At 32.7% G+C, this 7,500-nt stretch overlaps 1 non-coding gene across 1 annotated transcript; it reads left to right on the forward strand.

The window, feature by feature from the left end:
* The first annotated feature begins 3,583 nt into the window (after nt 1–3,583).
* LOC143733452 (5S ribosomal RNA) lies at nt 3,584–3,702 on the forward strand. Its single transcript, XR_013201384.1, has one exon. It is a non-coding gene; the product is annotated as a 5S ribosomal RNA (ribosomal RNA).
* Nucleotides 3,703–7,500: the final 3,798 nt, after the last annotated feature.

Raw genomic sequence — 7,500 nt, forward strand, 5'->3', positions numbered from 1 at the left:
AGATTACTTTTTAAACACCAGGAATTTAGAACATTTTATTGATGGGATTTTTTATAAAGAAACCACTTTAAGTGATCACAAAATGGTATTAATGAGACTAGATTTTAAAAGAGAAAGGAAGGGACCAGGGGTTTGGATTTTAAACACTGATGTCTTAAAGGAAGAGCATTTTAAAAAAGGGATAGAAAACATTTTAGATGAAGGAAAAAAAGACTTGATGTACATAGAAGATAAAAGACAATGGTGGGAAAACATGAAATATGAAATTAAGAAATACACAATAAACTACTGTAAGTTGTTACAAAAGGTGAAAAGAACAGAGGAGGAAGAAATAAGAGAAACGCTAAGAAAAGAGTTAAACAAAAATGAAGTAAACGTGCAAAGAGTACTTGAAGTGGAGGACAAATTGAAGAAAATAGAAGAGAAGAAATACAAGGGGGCGATGTTAAGAAGTAAAGCAAAATGTACGGTGCAAGGGGAGAAATGTAACAAATTCTTTTTTAATCTTGAGAAAAGCAAGGGGAGGGCAGAAATAATTAAGGAAATTAAGAATAAAGAAGGACAAGCGGTTTTAAACACAGAAGGGATTTTAAAAGAAATAAGCCAGTTTTATGAAGAACTTTTTAAATCAGAAGGAGGAGATGAAGAAAAAAGGAATTTTTTAATTAAACAGATAACAAAAAAAGTCAGTGAGACAGATAAGGGGGTTTGTGAAAGAGAAATAACAACAGAAGAAATTATACAGGCCATAAATCAGTTAGGAGTAAAGAAAAGCCCAGGAATAGATGGAATTGGAAATGAGTTTTATAAGATTTTTAAGGAAAAAATTAGCATAATTTTAAAAGAAATCTATGGAGAAATTTTTAAAAAAGAAAGAGTACACCCAAGAATGGGACTGGGATTAATGAAAATCATTTATAAGAGAAAAGGAGACAAAACGGAATTGAAGAATTATAGGCCTATCACAATGTTAAACACAGATTTAAAAATTTTAGCCAAAGTTTTAGCAAACAGATTAAAAGAGATAATGCCGGATATAATTGAAACTAACCAGGCTTACGGAGTTAAGGGGAGGGACATTGCGGATATCACAAGCAGTATAAGAGATATAGTGGGATATATAAAAGAAAAAGGAAAGAGCGCATATGTAATAAGTATGGACTTTGAGAAGGCTTTTGACAGAGTGGAACGAGGGTTTTTAATGGGAATTTTAAAACAATTTGGGTTTGGAGAGAATTTTATCAAATGGATTTCAGTTTTATACAGTGATATTTTAACAAAAGTAAAATGTAATGGTTTTTTAACGCAACCTTTTAAAGTTTTAAGATCAATCAGACAAGGATGTCCACTGTCCGCACAGTTATATTCTTTGGTGGCAGAACCTTTAGGGCTTTTAATAAATAGAGACAAAGAGATAAAAGGGATACAATTTGAAGGAAGAAAAGAATTAACTCCAATTTTTCAATATGCAGATGATACGACAGTTGTGGTGGAAAATAGGGAAAGCATAAAAGAAGTGATGAGAAAAATAAAATGTTATTGCGAAGGCTCAGGGGCAAAAATAAATGAGGAAAAAACAATATATATGAAGTTTGGAAGGACAGAGAGTTTAACAGATGTTTTTAAATTTAAGGAAGTACAAGAGATGAAGATTTTAGGGGCAATTGTAGCAAAAAATGAGAAGGAAGCTATTGATAATATGTGGGAAGAGACATTGGGAGAAATGGAAAGAAGATTGATTTTTTGGAGAAATAGATTTTTAAGTTTGAAAGGGAAAATTTTAACTGTAAACAGTTTAATGTTATCAAAGATGTGGTATAAATTGCAAGTAATGTCATTACCAAACTGGGCTTTTAAGAGAATAAAAACGATTGTTTTAGAATATTTATGGGATAAAAAGCCTTCAAGGGTAGCGTATTATACGCTCATAGGAAAACCGGAGGAGGGAGGGATGGGACTGGTGGATGTGGAACTGAAAATGAAAAGCATGAGGGTAAAAGTGGTAAAGAAGTACTTGGATGATAATAATAGAGCTGATTGGAAGGAATTGATGGTATTTTATTTAAATAAATGTGGGAATTTTAACCTGGGGGAAAACACTTTATGGATGAAGATAAAAGCTGGGATGATGGAGGGAATTCCACAATTTTATAAAGAGGTTTTAAATGCTTGGAGGCTTTTTTTGACAGAGGTGGATTTTAATCCAGAAGGGAGGGAAATGATTTTAAATCAACCTTTGTTTTTAAATGACAAAATAAAGATAAATGAGCGTGATATCTATTTTAAGAAATGGATGCAAGCAGGCATTGTAAAAGTGAGGGATATTTTATGGGAGTGGAAGGAGGGATTTTTACCACTACAAGTGATAAAGGATGCGATGGAGGAGGAAAAGGAAGACTATAATGTGATCAGTTTAAAAAAACAATATGAAGATGTTAAAAAAGCAATCCCAGGTCAATGGTTAGAGGAGGTCAACAATAATGATGGAAAAGAAAACAAAATGACGGTGTATTTAAAATGTAAAGACAAGAAGGTGGATTTTAATATGGGAACTGTGAAAATGTTTTATGAGTTTTTTAGAAACAGAGTTTTTAAAAAACCAGGGGCTAATGAGGTTTGGTTAAGGAATTTGAATGGAATTGAAGAAAAAGATGTCTGGAAAAACAGAGCATGGAGTTGGTTAGATGTAGGTTTGGAATGTTTGGATTATTTTATTAGACAAAATGTGATATATACTGAAATGAGATTGTGTATAATGAAAAAAGAAAGTAATGCACAATGTAAAGTATGTAAGAAGGAAGATGAAGGGATTTTACACTTGTTTTTATATTGTGAAAAGCTTAATTTTTTTTTTAATGAACTGAAAGATTTTATAAAAGAATTAAGAGGAAAAGAAGTGGTTGCTGAATGGGATACATGTTTTATGTTGGGAATGGCAGAAAAAAATGTAAATAAGAAGCTTGTGAATTTGTGCTTACTACTGGCGAAGAAAGCAATATGGAAAAGAAGGAACATAGCAAAAAACAGAGATGTTGTTTTAGATCTATGGGGGCTTTTTAAACCGATGGTAGATGATTATGTGGAAATATTGTACAATTATTTTAAAATGGAGAGCAAAATGGGGGAATTTTATGGAATTTTTAACAAGGATGTCATGTGTGTTTTTAAACAAAAACACTTTTACTTGCCAAAGTATTGAACAAGATGGAAATGTATAAATATATAATGATGTGTTTTATGTAAAGCAATGATAAAAAATTTAATAAAAAAAAAAAAAGACACGCCCAAAAAAAAAAAAAAAAAAAAAAAAAAAAAGTCACGCCCGATCTCGTCTGATCTCGGAAGCTAAGCAGGGTCGGGCCTGGTTAGTACTTGGATGGGAGACCGCCTGGGAATACCAGGTGCTGTAAGCTTTTTTGATTTAAAAAAAAAAAAGAGTCCCTGAGCTTCTTCAGAAAGCCTTTAAAAGTCTCTGAGATTCTTCAGAGAGCATGAAAGAGTTTGAGTTTTTTCAAAAGTTCTTCTTAGTTTTCTTCATTAATGGTCTAACCTTTTAAATAGCCCAATTTTGGCAGCAGTTTTCGCTTACGGCCATACCACCTTGGTCACGCCCGATCTCGTCTGATCTCGGAAGCTAAGCAGGGTCGGGCCTGGTTAGTACTTGGATGGGAGACCGCCTGGGAATACCAGGTGCTGTAAGCTTTTTTGATTTAAAAAAAAAAAAAAAAAAAAAAAGAGTCCCTGAGCTTCTTCAGAAAGCCTTTAAAAGTCTCTGAGATTCTTCAGAGAGCATGAAAGAGTTTGAGTTTTTTCAAAAGTTCTTCTTAGTTTTCTTCATTAATGGTCTAACCTTTTAAATAGCCCAATTTTGGCAGCAGTTTTCGCTTACGGCCATACCACCTTGGGCACGCCCGATCTCGTCTGATCCAGGAAGTGTGAGGTGGCAGTTTGGAGAGAAAGGCTCTCCTATTTTTTGTTTTTCTTTATTGTGATTTCATTTGATAATTCATTAAGTTACTAGCTGTCTTCTTAATTTAGTTTTGTTTAAACCTCAGACAGGTATTTTACTGTCTGAGGTTTTATTTATTTATTTATTTATTTTTCAAAATGACTGATACTATGGCTATGGAACAGGAACGGATATTAGACCAAGAGATTGAGGATAATGATTACACTGAAAGGAACAAAGAAAAGGACAATGGAAAAGATAAAGATGACAACGAAACATGGGCATCTGTGGTTTCGAGAAAGAAGAGAAATGGAGTTGAAATGGATAAAGGAAGGACTGAACAACAGAAGATACAAGGTAAAGAAAAGGATGATGTAAATGGTGAAAAGAGACAAGAGAAAAGTCAAAAAGATGAAATGATAAATAAGTTGAGAGGGAAAATGAGATACCAGAGAGAGTACAAAAAAGAAACAACGTTGACAATGAATGTGAAAAACCCAGAACAACTAACGGTTATGATGATAATTAAAGCTGTGGAGGACAAAACTGGATTGGGAAAATTATATGGACTAAGGAAAAAAACTGAATTTGAATATGAACTTACATTGGAGAAAGAGGAAGACTGTGAACAATTATTGGATGGAATACAAATAAATGGACAATGTTGTGAAATAACAAAACTTTGTGGAACGGAAAGGATGGTATCGTTTTTACAATTGCCAAACTATATTAATGATGAGGATGTTTTACAAAAACTGACAAGCTGGGGGGTTACACCGATACTTCCTCTGAGAAGAAGGTATTACCCTGGGACAATTGTGGCGGATGGAACAAGATTTATACGAGTTAAATTTCCAAAAGACGTGGTGTCTCTGCCATATAACACAAGATTCGAAACGGAAGAAGGATGGCAGTTTTTCAGGGTGATTCATGATCACCAGGTGAAGACGTGTAGAATATGTGCAAGTGTGGATCATGAAAAAAAGGACTGTCCACAATTAATATGCAGAGAATGCCTGGAGCAGGGGCATTATGCGCGGGACTGCAAAGCCCCGCGGTGCCAAGGCTGCGGAAAGGCATTTCTCAGGTGCAGATGTGAAACATACGAAGAGGAACATGAGGAAATGGAGACGGAGACACTCAACGACGAGGTGAATGTGGAAGAGGATGATGAAGGAAGTGTACTACAACAAACACGTGGATTAATAATGGATATACAGAGCAGAGAAGAAGAAGGAGGAAGTAAAGACGAACGGGATGGAGAAGAAGAGACAGAAACGATGACAGAACTACAAATAATTGCAGATAAAGTTGAACAGGATGGGATGAAAAACAAAGAAGATGACAATGATGGACCAAAGGACAGTACAAACATAGATGAGGTAAGAGACACTAAGAATAAAACTATTGGTGGAAATGAAAGTGGGAAGAAAAACATTTTGAGTGGGGGGAGTAAACTAAAAACAACAGGACAAATTAACATTGAGAAGGTGATGGAGAAACAAAGAATAAGAAGAGAATCTAAAGAAAAAAAGAGGAAAAAAGCTGAAAGGACTGGACCAGGAGATGCGGTTTTGAAAGAGACTGAACCAAAGTGATGAGTTTTTTTGTTTGTTTCTATGTTACTTTTATTTTGTATATGAGTCAATTGAGCATAGTTTCAATCAATGCAAGGGGATTGTCAACTATGACTAAATTTGAGAATATTAATCATTTGACAAAGAAAAATGACATAATATGTATACAAGAGACAGGATGGAATGATGAAAAAACAAATGATTTGAAGAAAATATGGGACGGGGAATTTTTTTACAATAATGATCCTAATAGGAAAAAAGGAGTAGCAATTTTAATAAGAAGGGGTACAATACAAAAAGCAACAGTTATATTTACGGATAAGATAGGAAGGACATTGATGGTCAAGGTCGAAGGAAAAGAAGAAGAAATAACAATATGTAATATTCATGCACCAAATGAAGACCTAGAACGTGCTACTTTTTTTAAAGAAATGGATGTTCTAATAGAGAAATATAAATGTTCGATTTTAATTGGTGATTTTAATACTGTTTTAGAACGAATAGATGTGGAGGATTACATGGTGTATAGAGCAGATGTTGGGAGAAAAGAATTAAAGAAAGTTATGGGAAAACACAGATTTATAGATTTATGGAGGGAAAGAAACAGAGTAAAAAGAGAATATTCAAGAAGACAAATGGTAAACAAAGTTTTAAAACAAAGTAGAATTGATTTGGTATTATGTAACAGACATTTGGGAAGTTTCGTTACAAAAGTATTTTACAAAATGTTTAGTGGAAGTGATCATGATTTTTTAAATGTAATCATTGATTATAGTGGTGTAGAGAGAGGGCCAGGGGTGTGGGTTTTTAATACGGAACTTTTAAAAAATGACATTTATAAAATGGAAGTAGAAAATTATATAATAAATAACATTAATAATGTCCTATATGAAGAAGCAAAAAGTGTGTGGTGGGATAATTTAAAAATAGATATTAAAAAACTATCTATTGAATATTCAAAGAAAATGCAAAGAATAAAGAAAAGTAAAGAAAGATTATTAAACAAGGAATGGGAAGAAGAAATGAAAAAAGTGTCAGAAGGAAGGATGGATGGGAATAGAATAGTGATATTAGAAGAGAAATTGAAAAAAATAGAAGAGGCAAAGTGCATGGGAGCTAAAATAAGAAGTAGAGCGAAAAATACAGTAGAAGGAGAAAGGAGTACACATTTTTTTTATGATTTGGAAAAAACAAGAAAACAAGCAGAAATGATAAAAAGTATTTCAAAAAACGGAAAGGTTGTGAAAGAAAAAGAAGGTATTTTAAATGAAGTGAAGGATTTTTATGCTATTTTATTTAAAAAAGATAAAATAAATGAGGAAGATGAAGAGTTTTTATTGAATCAAATTGAAACAAAAGTAAATGAAGAAGATAAGAAAATGTGTGATAAGGAAATAGAAGAAGAAGAAATAGATGAAGCTATAGATCAGATGAGTAATGGGAAAAGTTCAGGCCTAGATGGTTTACCAGCTGAATTTTATAAGGTTTTTAAGAATGTTTTAACGCCAATTTTGCATGATTTATTTATTGATATTTTTAAACAGAAAAAGTTAAGTGAAAGTATGAAGAAAGGAATAATTAAGATAATATATAAAAATAAAGGGGAAAGAGAAGAGCTTAAAAATTATAGACCATTGAGCATGTTAAATACTGATTACAAGATACTGGCCAAGATTTTAGCAAACAGACTGAAAAAAGTGATTCCAAACATTATAAAAACAAATCAAGCATATGGTGTTTTAAACCGTGATATATCGGATATAGTAACAAGTATTAGAGATTTAATGTGGTATATGAAAGAAAAAGGTAAAGAAGGATATTTGATTAGTATAGATCTGGAAAAGGCATTTGATAGAGTAGAGCACAAATATTTATTTGATATATTGGAACAATTTGGTTTTGGGGGAATTTTTATTGCATGGATGAAATGTTTTTATAATGATATTTTAAGTTGTATAAAAGTAAATGGGTTTT

The sequence above is a fragment of the Siphateles boraxobius genome, unplaced genomic scaffold (assembly GCF_051911475.1).
Source record: "Siphateles boraxobius isolate OS27281-9 unplaced genomic scaffold, OSU_SipBor_1 99, whole genome shotgun sequence".
Classification (NCBI taxonomy): domain Eukaryota; kingdom Metazoa; phylum Chordata; class Actinopteri; order Cypriniformes; family Leuciscidae; genus Siphateles; species Siphateles boraxobius.